Source organism: Glycine max, chromosome 20 (assembly GCF_000004515.6).
Source record: "Glycine max cultivar Williams 82 chromosome 20, Glycine_max_v4.0, whole genome shotgun sequence".
Lineage (NCBI taxonomy): Eukaryota > Viridiplantae > Streptophyta > Magnoliopsida > Fabales > Fabaceae > Glycine > Glycine max.
In genome coordinates, this window is record NC_038256.2 from 25,436,402 (window position 1) to 25,449,960 (window position 13,559).

General features: G+C 31.9%; 1 pseudogene across 1 annotated transcript in view; it reads right to left on the bottom strand.

The window, feature by feature from the left end:
- The window catches only part of LOC121174341 (phosphatidylinositol-3-phosphatase SAC1-like), a 29,364-nt pseudogene that overhangs the window by 15,190 nt on the left and 615 nt on the right, over nt 1-13,559 (bottom strand). The window contains exons 2-14 of the transcript XR_005890387.1: nt 12,357-12,445; nt 12,026-12,119; nt 10,911-11,011; nt 6,314-6,546; nt 6,037-6,198; nt 5,108-5,295; nt 4,232-4,344; nt 3,428-3,652; nt 3,184-3,305; nt 2,884-2,994; nt 2,516-2,728; nt 1,730-1,909; nt 1,042-1,153 (exon numbers count right to left, since the gene is read on the bottom strand). The product of XR_005890387.1 is annotated as a phosphatidylinositol-3-phosphatase SAC1-like (transcript). The remainder of the gene's footprint in view (nt 1-1,041; nt 1,154-1,729; nt 1,910-2,515; nt 2,729-2,883; nt 2,995-3,183; nt 3,306-3,427; nt 3,653-4,231; nt 4,345-5,107; nt 5,296-6,036; nt 6,199-6,313; nt 6,547-10,910; nt 11,012-12,025; nt 12,120-12,356; nt 12,446-13,559) is intronic.

Here is a 13,559-nt window from a genome sequence, read left to right on the forward strand (position 1 = left end):
TGATCAATTCATGCTTAAGTTGAAAAATTAAAGGACCATTTCGTGGCTCGAAACATTCTTGAAGATCATCCCAGATTGCTTTGGCAGAAGAACAATGTAAGATACTGACTTGCATTTCTTTGGATAAAGAATTAAGGAGCCAGGAAGAAACGATATTATCGTTGCGATGCCACAAAGCATGAGTGGAGTGACCCAAAGCAGGTTCAGGAATTGAACCATCGACAAACCCATATTTGTTCTTCCCATGAAGAGCCATGTGCATTGTTTTCTTCCAAGAATTGTAGTTGTCACCGATAAGAGGATGAGAAACTAAGGCAATGCCAGGATGGTCGAAAGAATGAAGAATGAAGGGGTTAAAATCATCAATGGCAGCCATGGCCATGAGAGAAAAAATAAATAACTTCAATAGGAAGAAAGAGGTACGGAAGCAAAAAATTCTGATACCATATCAAGAATGAAAGAAATGAGCGATAGTTTTCGAATTCATTCATCAAAGTATTACAAAGGTGGTTTATTTATACAAATATAGAGAATAACCAACTTGAGTAACCAACTTCTAGTAACTCCTAGTAACTAACTTCAATAATTTCTAGTAACTAAGTAACTATCATAACTAAGTAACTATTCACCTAACTTCTAATAACTCCTAGTAACTAACTTCAACCGCTTAATCGTGATAGAGCGCGAGTATGAAGGGGAGAGGGGGGTATTTTGTCGCTCTGGGTGACAATTGCCATTGGGCAGAGTAGTCTCTCTTCTTCTAGATATTTCTTTCTTTTACAGTTTCCACAATTTTTTGCTCATTACATTTAATCAAAGCTCAATTTTCTGTTCACCGACTTCCCTATATCATTTCAATAGAAGTTTCAGTTCCTATTAAAAACATAACATACCAATTAACCCAACAGGTAGTTAAACTAAAGTAGAGGTTTGTGAGTCTACTATAGTGCCTTGTTTGAAGCAAGCAATGGTGTGTTTCTTCAATTAAGTCTAGATTCAAAGTAATGTATGCATTATCATTATTCATGTTAAATTGCATACCTGACATAACTCAGCATAATGTTTATATATCTCACTGCTTTCATCTTGATCGCCTAGGAGACTACCTCCATACCAACCGTTGGCCTCATTTGTTGAGGTCATTGTAAGGTACCTACAAAATCAAGATTATAAAAGGAGGATCATCTGTAAACTGAAAAAACTAAAAACATCAAATGAGAATGAAGAATGTGGGACTACAGTGGCCATATGCCTCCAAACGGACACCACCGGATTCTCAACCGATTAAAAATATTTAGTGGTAATAAAACAATTTTGTTGTCTGGTAAGTTTTGAATATAGTAGATCCCAGAGTTGCACTTACTAAACTTTTAAAGGAAATTCTTTCATGAATCATAATTTAAATCAACTGTAACATGGTTATTGCTAATTGCAGAAAATTAACTAAGTTTAGAATTATATATAGCCATTTAAAATTTTAACAGCTCTAGCTCCACTTAACAGATCAGATTCGAATGCACTAAGCTTGGTCAGTTAATCAGCATATCTCTGCTCTGTCTAAAGCTAACAAATCACAATGCCCTAAGTAAACATACAAATGAGTTAGTGGTGACCTAAAGTGAAAATGTTTGCCGATAGAAAAATGACCAAATAGGATACTGAACATCAAAGGAAAAAATGGAACGTGCATCAAAGTCTTGAAAGGATAATGCACTTTTCAGATACATACCTTTGGAAAACATCCTCTTCATTCATATCATTGCCAGAGGAAAGCCAATTCAAGTCACAAAAGCCATTAGCTTGAGATCCTTCAACGTCAGATTCACGAGAAGCAACTTTTGCAGCAGAGGAACCCTCTTCATACTTTCTCTGGCCGAAAAGCCAATTTGGGCTTTTGAGCTGTATCTCACTGGGAATCAACAAACAATCAGTTACTCAACAAAATTACCTCAAGTTACCTATAGCACAAAATAGCTTTTGCTTTCACACTAGTCAGCCAAACTGCCCACATTTTCCCATCCAAAATGAGAATATACATGGTTATCGGTTAGGGTGGAAGGGGTGGCTGACACAGCAACTAAGTTTAAGCAAGGAATTTACATTGATCTATAAAAGGAGGCTCTAACCTTACAGATAAGAGAGATCTTCTACCAATCATGGTACTGAAAGTAACAAACTAATTAATGGTTTGTTTATATTAGATGTTGTTCAAAGCCAGTGGGAGTTGAGCAAAAGGAATAATAAGCTCCTACAAATGCTACTGAAAAAGTGTGAAAAGTGCATTGGGAATCAAAGTTTTCCCTGTTTGTTTTAGTGAAAATCTTAGCCAAACACACTGCAAGTTGTTCATAATTACAAAATATAATAGGCAAGCGGAAAACAACCAAACAAAAACTATGTAGTGTAGGGACATAACTAAAAATTTGGTAAAAGTTCAGGGACCTGCAGAGTAATTAAACCGAAATAAAATTCAGAAGTAAAAAAATTAAACAACAACTCAGAAAAGAGAAATTACGCTGCATCAGGTGCTACACCACTGTTTCCAGAAACCCCACCTGGTCTCTGATCAGGCTCACAACATAGTCTTACATTTTTTATTTTACTGCAGGTCTTTTCAATTAACTTGTCAAATGATGTCTACTTTATGCGAGAGAAGTCATCTCTACAAGCTGGTATAGGCATGAATACCATTCCACCTCTTCCAGAAGGACTGATATTTGGTTCAGAACTGCAAAATTCAGGAAGAAATTGAAGATTGATAGGGAAGTAAACAATAAAAATATATGTACATACAAAAAATTAGAAAAACCAATGCCGAATGTAACATATCATAGTAGCATGTCACCAATTTTAATACCAGCCATTTTTATAAGGAGGACTCACCACTTCTCAGGAATTAGATCATCCCCAATCCCAGATTCATGGATATAATAATCTGAATCCAGCTCCCAGAGAGCAGGTTTCCCTTCATGTGGTTGGAAGTAACCTAAAAACCTGGCAATGGAACAATGTCTTAAATATTTAAAATTATTTATTATTTATTCAAGACATGATTAATTAAGGGAAAGAGTATTTGAACATTAGAAACCTAAAAATATAAAATCTTACTAAAGATGAACTATGAATTCCATCTAGGAAAGGAAAAGAAAATTATTGAGATAAAATAGGTGGATGGAATAATACTAGTTTATTGCATCTTGTTTTTCACCATCTGTGTAAGCATTGCTATAGTATCGTTTTATAGATTTTAAAAACTCTCTTGATTGTGTTGTTGCTTTCCACTTTCCCTGCCTCTCTGGAAACACCTGTCATTCACCTAAATATATGTTACATATATCACAACAGCTGCAGAAGAAGATGCAAATAAGCAGATTAGATATTTGTCGGCAGATTAAATAAATTTAGAATCCCAGAAAATATGTCCTACAGTATTGTGAGCATCAGAGCCACCGTATTGCTGAGCAAGAGCATCTCCCATACTTTGATACATATCCAGTAGAGCTACAGCAATACTACTATCAGGATCCACTTTTGGAACATCAGTCAAACCCATTGCATGGAGCTGGCGTCCTAAAGCTTGAAGACCATATGCATACTGGGCAACATTTGTACGGTCCAAGCAGTCAATGCAGTTGGTGCGGAGAACTCCACTCTGAAAATGTGGTGCATCACTACTAAATTATTATCTTTTTTATTCTGATGGTTCATTTCAGTCTCTTTGTCTTGATTAACCACAGAATTTAGCATTTCATTACTGTTCCCAATCCTCACAAGATCCCCAGAACTAGCTCTAGCTCTCATCTCTCAGTGAAGTATCCCTCTAAAAATACACAATGAGTTGAAAGTAAAAATAGAACTTCCTATCTCTAAATCTTGCACTTTTACAATTATAAAATAGAACTGCAATAATATTAAGTAAAAAAAAAAATCACCCGGAAATAACACTGGCATCAATGATTTTTTATTAAATCTCTAACATTTTCCATTTTTCACTAGAGCCTCTACTGAAATAGCCACAAGTGTTGTTACCTTACCACCATCAAAATAAAATAGTCTTTGAATTATATTATGCATTTAAGTTTAAAGTTATGATAACGATATTATGTGTTTATAAACTCTAAACCATACATCTAATCAACAACATAGACTTAAATGTAGAATTACAATTTATTTTATAAATCCTTGTGCAATACAAATATAAAACCAGAATCAAGTTACAGTTCTAAATTACATTTTCCCCCGCAAAATGGAGCCTAGTCTTAAATGCCCTAATAGGAGAGATAACATAGACATTTGACGACTGGTATGATGCTATTATTTCTTGGGAAGCATTGATACGAATACCTAGCAGTCCATTATTGTCAGCAATCATCATTATTCATTACAGATTAAGTCAAGTTTTCCCTCAATCATCTAAAACTGATCATCCAAAGCAATCTTCCAGTTCAAAGTCCAAAAATAGATAACACAGGAAATCTTAAGAATTATAAGATCAAAAAATGAAAAGAAAGGATATGAACTTATTCTATCATTTTATGATTTTAACGGAGACTACTAGTTCTATATCTCCCTAAATTGTGGAAAGAGCATACATAACAGTGAGTATGTCTCTATAACAGCAGGTGGTCAAACCTCACAACAAAAGTTATGAGGGGGAAAAGGTCACAGACCCCTCATTTTTCATATCATTGCTTTCTTTCAAGTTAAGAGTTATGATTCAACTAAAACTTACATGAAAAAAACAAGAAAAAGGCTGTTTTGAATGTTAAGTAATAATTTCAATGATGGACATACCTCCCTGTGCTTGTTCTATTGCTCTTGTTGGCTCTCTTAATGATGTTGGTTTTACCACTGTAGTAAAACCCAGTTAAATCAAGCGCTTCACTAGCTACACCTCCTAAATCAAGTTAAGAACAATAATTGGATTGCCATATCTCTTAGCTAGGTCTTCAAAATGCAATTTTGTTGCTTGGTGTGTTGGATCATACCTCTGCACTGGAAGTCAAAACAGGGGGGGCGGGGGACATTAAAAGAGAGCTAGATCTATTATAACTTCATAAAATTTAATAATGAACAGGATAAATATTAATCTCAACTGTTTTCATACAAATTATGTCAGGCTTGGGGCTAAATGTTGATGCTTCTTGTGACCAGAAAAGCGCTATTGATCCACGTATTTGCACAACTGAACTCATCTTCCCCTTGCAAGAGCCTGATTCTTCATCAAGGACAATCTGCTCTGTCTCAACATCATTACCAACCCTCCCCCGATCATTCACACCCCTTTTCAAGTACCTGCAGAAACAATTCATGACAAAGAAAAATAGTCCAACCGTTACTATTTTAGCCGGATAGACACAATATAGAACCAAATATCATTGCAAATTACAAAATACAGATAATTCCTGATATCAAAGAATATTGCCATGTTTAATCACTGCTATATAACCAGCACAAATTTGCTAAATATGAAGAAAAAAAGCATCAACAAGCAAATGTTCAATCAATAAGTGTACAATGGACTCTCTGCTCTAGATGAAGGCCACAATAGAAAAAGCTTTTGTTCAGCAACCACTGTAAAAAGTAAAATAAACTATCCTATAGAATACAACACTCGAGAGCAATTAAAATATGATAAAAAAAATTATACTTCTGGGGCAACTTATTTACACCAACAAAATAAAATAATCTTTGAATTTATTATGCATTTAAGTTTAAAGTTATGGTAACGATATTATGTGTTTATAAACTCTAAACCATACATCTAATCTAAAAACAGAAATTATTTATCATATTATAAATGTATAATTTAAAAATAATAATTACGGTTTATAAATATAAGATGTTGGAATTGGCATTCCAACGATGTCAATCTATTATTTTTAAAATAAAGTTTTCAAAATTAAAAAAATAATTATTTTTTTATCAAGTAGAAATGGAAAAAAGTACAGCCTCTCGGTAAATTGAATGGTGTAATTAAACATTAAAAAAAATAGAGAAAAAACAAAAAAATTAAGAAGAAAAAACGAAAGGCACAGTTTCTGGTACTCGCTCTCTGGAAATGCACTAAGCACCTCTTTCAGCCTTGGAATATCTGAAACATCCACCTGCACTGAAAACGACTCCCATCGCAGTACATCACTGAAGGGAAGCGTATAATTCTGGCTGCTGCACAAACCCTCGTCCAATTCCTGGCTGCTGCACAAGCTCAATCCTTTTTAAACTTTGGCGCAACCAAACCCTTGTCCAATTCATCTTCACTCAGTACTCTCTATCCCAATGCCCCACATTGTAAATTTTCGGCTTTTCTTACCCTTCCACACACTCAAAACCAAAGTCCTTCCTTTCTCCACCCTCGTTGATATCCTCTGTTTCCATCTCCACCAAAGCAATGGTAGTGTTGATATCCCAATGGTAGTGTTCCCATCTCCACCAAAGCAAAACCCAAATGGCTACCAAGCTCTTCTTCCACAGGCAAACGACGTCGTTGTGGAAGCCCGTCGTCAGAGCACTATGCAACTCCTTCACGAGTTCTGCTCCCTGCACCTAAACGACTTGTCGGTCGAACACGTCCTGTCACAACTCACCGACGCAAAATGCAACAACGACAACAACATCACCACCACCACTCGCTCGTACATCATCACTATAAACCTCTTACTAACGTGAAACCTCTTACTCTAGACCTATATTTAGATTCTCAAGTTTATTATTATTATTATTATTATAGATTTGATATCAACATGCATATACCATTCTTTTTTGTGGATGCATATGATTCCCTTTAATTATAAATGATTTGTAGAATATTTTAGTTGATTGTGTTTTACCAAGCATTTCAATTAGTTTTTTTACTCTATTTCTAACATATTTATTACTTGGAAATGTGTTTGACTATTTAGTAAATGATAGGTAAAAACAGTAATAATTGAAAATAATAATTACAAGTGTTTAAAATTAAATTAATAAATGCCCACAACATATATTTTTAGTTGTAAAACAAAATTGAAATATATAAAAAATCACATACAAATGTTCATTGTTGTCATTTTATATTTTTAGCTACTTCCATATATAATTTTATCAAATACTTATATGTTAAGTTAACAACTTTCAACTATCAAGTACAAGAATTTTAGTCATCAATTAATTTTTTAATTTTTAATTAATTATTTCAACTAATTTTGTTAAACATTATCTTTGTAATTTTTTTAATTTTTTTATTCATGTAATCCAACTCAAGTATGAAGGAGTTTACACTCACACAATGCTTACCCAATTAAACTAAACCCTTGGTAGAATGTTTTGTAGTTTAAAACTCAAAACTCAGCTCCGAAAATATAATAAAGTTTAATTACACTTTTGATAAGTAATTTAAGGAATTGAATTAGTTGAATCACTTGAATCACTTGGTGCTAAATTTATAATAATTAAATACTTTGTTATTTTACGATTTTTTTTTTTTACACGTAGTTGAACATAAGATTGATTATGGCATGAGAAACACATATCCCGTCTCGAGCGGTTAGATCAAAAGTTTAGTTTAGTTTAATTTAACAACAGTAGTTGATTAAAGAGACTTGAATATTTGTGAACCATTACATCAAGATTTAATTTGACACCATCCATTGATTTTAATTTGAATAAAATTAATTTAAAAAATAAATTATACTCACATATACATACATACATATATATATATATATATATATATATATATATATATATATATATATATTATATGTAAAAAAATATTTGATCATTTTAGAACCATCAAAAATTTGTTTATAATCCTACAACACCTGTTGATTTCATGAAAAGTTATACATAACGTAAGAACCAAATTTACGTCCGTTGATTTTATAATTAGAAATAATATTATATTTTACATGAACAGTCTTAATATACTTTCAAATTTATCTCATGAAAAATAATAATTAAAAATAATAATTTTATAAATATGTGACTAAATTTAAAAGAAGTCATAATATTTTATTTTAATTAACAATTAAAAGTAAAAATTGCAAGAAATAAAATATTACGTGTGCATAAAAAGTATAGTTTTTTTTTTAATTTACTCTATCGATAATTAGTTAAATTTAAAATGATATTTTTAGGAAGGAAAATATATTTTATTGATATCACTTAGTTTTGTACTAGAAGTGCCTAACCAGGCCAAATTTAAAATAATAATTAAAAACATCAATCAATTAATTAATATTAAAACCCACAAATAATTAAATATATTTTTAATTATTATAGTTCATAAAGCGGTTTTATTTTGTTACTATTAAATAACACATTTATATATTATATTATACTACATTTTAAACTAATGCAAAATAAAATATATAAAAAAATTCATGAATTATTATAACTTTATCGAGGCATACAAGAGAATTGCGAAAATACAAAAAAAGTGTAAATGTACTAAAATAACAAAATTATGGAACAAATTGAATATTTAACCAAAAATATTTAGTTTAAATAGTATTGAATATTTAACCAAAAAATATTTAGTTTAAATTGAGCAATTTAATCATATATTAAGTGATTTTTTTCTGTTAAATATGTACAACAGTACCATTTTTAAAATATCTTATATATATACATTTAAAATAGCATTAAGGTGAGAAATTCAATTCTCCATTAAATATGATTAAATTAAATTCTACATTGTATCTAATCTAGGGTTTCTATGATTATGTTCTACTGAGTTGCCAATAGACATGGCAATGGGACAGGGTGAGGATGGTGAGGACGGGGACGGGTATTGTCTTCCCAATCTTCGACCCCGACTCCCCAACATATCTATATACTCGATACCCGACGGATTAAAATTTATTATCCTATCCTCGTACCCGTTGGATATCGAGTATCTTCGACCCCGTCCTGTACCCGATTTAAATTAGAAAAATAATTTTTTTTGTAAAGAAAATAGTAAAAATTTAATTTAGAAAAAAATTGATTGTTAAATATTTATTTTTAACTACTTATATATCAATAAATTTGTTATAACGCATGTGTCTACAAAAATCGTTAAGAAAAGAATATTAAATTATGTAAAAAAATTAAAATAAAATTAACTAGTAATAAAAATTCTAGGCCTTTTGATTAAATTATACAAAAGTTTTAAGTGGCGGGGCGGGTTCAGGTTCGGGGTCGGGGTAGATGTAGTAATCCCAAACCCATATCCGAACCCGAACCCATATCCATACCCGGTCAACTCAAATATTATCCGTTAAAGTGGAACAAATTCAAACGGGTACTCATGGATACGAGTTTTCTTGTCATGTCTGGTCATCATGATGTCGCAGATGTATATAAAAAAAATACAAACACGATAGAATTATCAAAATATATGGTATACCGATCTCTTAAGATCCATTCAGACTATATTATAAAACTAAATTTGAGTGTTGATTTTTATAATTAATAATTTAGTTTATAAAGAAAAAGTAAAAAATTCAATTCATAATAAAAAAAATTGAGTAATAACTTAAAAAAGTTAACTTGTTTTACAGAAAGAAAATAAGTTAACTATTAATGAATAATATATATATATATATATATATATATATATATATATATATATATTAATTCTAAATTTATTAAATTCAAATTATTATTATTTTTATTAAAAATAGTTATTTCCTAAAAAATAAACTAGGAACCAATTTACTAGACTTTAATTAACGGTTTCCATTTATACAAATCTGATTGCGTTTCTTTTGGTATTATTCAGTTACATTTTTTATATTTATATATAATTCAATTACTTTGTTTAGTCTTTTTACAGAATTTGTTTAGGTATATCAATTCAATGTTTTGCATAAATAGAATATATCACGATTTATTATTTAAGCTCTGTTATTGCTCATCACAATATTAATGAATTTTGCTTCCTGTAAGCTCAATGTATTTTGCCTCCAACATTTTTTCTCTTTCTTAGTTCTACTCCCTCAATTTGTCTTCGTTGACTTACAACCAATTAAATGACATTTTTTTTTGGCATGTTTGAGTTCTTACATCAATACAATGCATCATCTTGACGCAAGATGGAAAATGAAGATTGACAACCAATACATACTTCAACACACATCTAACAATTGATTATGAGGTCATCATTTTTTAACATGGTTTCTCTACTTTTGATAGATAATATTTATTGACTTTGTAAAGCTTAATGTGTTGTTTTTAGGTCTAATTAATTCTATTATTGTGTTACAAATTGAATCATCATCATGTCTATGTTCTCTCTCACATGCATACTTTTCCATGTTTTTATTTTCTCACCAATTTTTTTTTGGGCCACTACTAGAAAATGTAGATTTAACATCGCCAGCTTAACATTGAATTTTGACAAAACTGATGTGAACATAAATGCGGTGACATAATTATAAATAATGTGTATTTGTTCACATATGTTTTCTGAAAACCTGATGTTAATGAACTGACGTTAACATCGGTTCTTAAAAAACAGATGTTAATGAAGTCATGTTAACATCGGTTTTTCAAGAACCAATGTTGATGTCAGTTCATTAACATCAAGTTTTTAAAAAATCGATGTTGACGTTAGTTTATTAACATCGGGTTTTCATAAAAAACGATGTTAACGTATGATATTTTAACATCGGTTTCTTTCAGAAAACTGATGTTAACGTTAACATCATTTGGTTAAATCAGTTTTCTATAGAAAATCGATGTTGAACCTACATTTAAAAATATTGGAACATGAGCCCTATTTTGCTCGCACTCGCTTCTTCTTCGTCTAAGTTTATTCCTCGCGACTGTATCTCTCTCTCGACAACCTTATCGCCATCGTGACACCTCATCACCGTACCCAGGTATTTTTCTACAACCTTACTTTTCGCGACTCAGTCTTCTCTGAAACATATTGTATTGAATACCATGGGTGAGTTTGGCTCACCTCGCATGACTGAGTTTTTGCCAAGTGTCATGGCGGAGTGGCATGGCATGGCCTCAACTATGGTGGCCACATGGTTGAGTTCTGATAATAACATTTAGCAGGTTAATGTGCTAGAGTTGCTGTAGTAGCAATGTTTAGGGAATGGAAACTTTTGCGCAATGACATGTTTAGGCTTTAGAACTTGTTTTTGTGGCTCAACTAGTGGAACTAGGCTTATTTACTAGCCAGAGAGTCAAATGAAGCATTTTCTTTAAGGCCCATTCTTTGAAGCCCCACTGTTGTTACTAGTTGCCTTGTTGGTAGACCTTCTTGTGTCAAGTTCTATTTTTTCTCTTTGAAGAACTTGTTTGCCAATGTTTTTGTATGTTGCAGGTCAAAGAATTGCTCTACCCAAGCAATCCACTCTAATGGGTAACTACAATTGAAGCTTATCAATTCATGCTTTGTTGCCCATGTCTAGCTTTCCTCCACAATGGCCTCCAAATGACCATCTAGCTGCATTTGTGTACTCTTAGATATGAGACATTGTAAATTGAAATTTGATTTCCTATTTCTTTTTTAATATACAAGTTGGCATTCAAACAACACTTAGGAGTTTGTTTCCTGAAGATTTTTCCACTAGAGTACAGTCCCAACAAATTGATCAAAACCCTCATGCATCATCTTTATATTCTCTGAAATCAATATCCATAGGTAGCCCTAAATACTCATGACTTATATGCAGTATTTTAATTTGATAAGATTCAGCATGTTGACATTAAGTGTTTTAATTTGATATTATATATAGTTGGTACCTAGCCATCATGTTAAATTATATGTGCAGCCATCATCAGTACAAAATATCAATGGTATCGATCTCCCATACATGAATAAACTATACTAATCACTAATCAATGTCCACTATGACTAGCCCAAATTGCAAACCATTCTTTGAGAAAAGTGTTGTTGTCATCACATTTCACAAATAGTAGTAACCTATATATATAAACCATATAAGGAAAGTAAATTAGGACTATAAAGTTGTTCGATTATAGATTTGCTAGAGCAACAATCAAGTTCTCCCCCCTAGATCAGAAAACGTTCATCAATTTGTACCTTTAAGCACCTTCCTCTGTTGAAAGATTGAAAATAACCCAAATAGGTCAAATAGCTGCTCCAAAGTTGTCTCTAAGGTAGACCTTTTGGAAGACTGCAATCAGAAACAAAGGAAAAAGAATCAAATACCAGTGTTCAGTAAAAAAAAGCATGACATCCTCATCTATAATGCTTAGAAGTAAAAGCAATAAAAGATAAACTAAAAAGAGCATATAGATTCTTTGTTGGCAGAACCATATCTACTCTGAATCTACACAGATGACAAACCAACCATTATGGACATAATTGACTTGAGAAAGTATTAAATGACAACAAAACTTTTCATACCCACCTTCAGTGAAAAGTCAGTTAAATCTAACAGAAGCAACTTTGCCTCAAAGTAGTGAGCTAAAGCCTTGGCAAGCACTTGTTGGTAAAGTTCTGTAAGACAGTACTAGTGCTAATCTAGCAGAAACAAGTTCAAGCATTGGAACAGATTCAAATGGTATATTTTCATTCACGAAGTTTGTCACTTTTGGACCAAGCATTGATGCACACACATACACACCCTTCAAGGCTGACTTCTCACATGCTACATGTTGGTGAAATTCAGATAGGTTGTTCCCTATGCAATAGAATTATAGAGCATCGAGCAAAATGGGTTTTGCCCCATCAATTTTAAAATTGGAAGACACATTAATCCCTATGAGAAATAATATAAGAAACCCATAACATCAAACAAAAGAGAATCCAGTTAAAATCCTGGCTGGCATAAGCCAAAATCCATTTTTATTACATGATAATGATAATAGATAGTGTTATTGTATCTTGAGATTGAGGTTGTTCTCTTTCATAATTGATTTGGTTATACTGTACGGACTATAAGACAAGATCAAACTGGTTCTTATTGACCTTCAAAATAGGCCTGGTTGGTATAACTTCTTGCACAAGTGCTATTGTCCCAAATCACCAATGTGGACTCTTTTTTTGCTTATAATATGTTTTCATGCTATGAACTTATGATTTCATTTGCATAATGTCAATTGTTTGTTGTGTTGTTATTGCATTGTAAGACTTGATGCCTAAATTGGTTTGGTAAGGACACGAAAGATATTCACTCGGTCCTACTCGAGGTATGCTAAATGTTGATTTGATAGCCATTGTCCTTTTTGAGGTACTAGAATCAGTAGATCTACTGAAATTGCTCATGAACTTGTTTATGGGTGCATTATTATTTAGTGTAAATGCAACCAAATATGAGAGACAAAAATCATATTGTAGTACTTTACATATCATATTTATACTTTTTAAGTTACTATAGCTATTTATCTTATTCAGAAGCACCAATCAAATATATAAATGAGACAAAATCGAAGTGTTGTCTTATGAAAAATAATAGAAACACATTTTCTTACATACAATTTACTATCAAGTAAAATTCCCATGAGTATCATTCCACATGTAGTGAGTCTTACTCTCAAACTAGTGGAAGCCACATGAAATTCAGCCAATAAAAAATAATGTAAATGAAGACTATTAAAGAATATGTCATTAG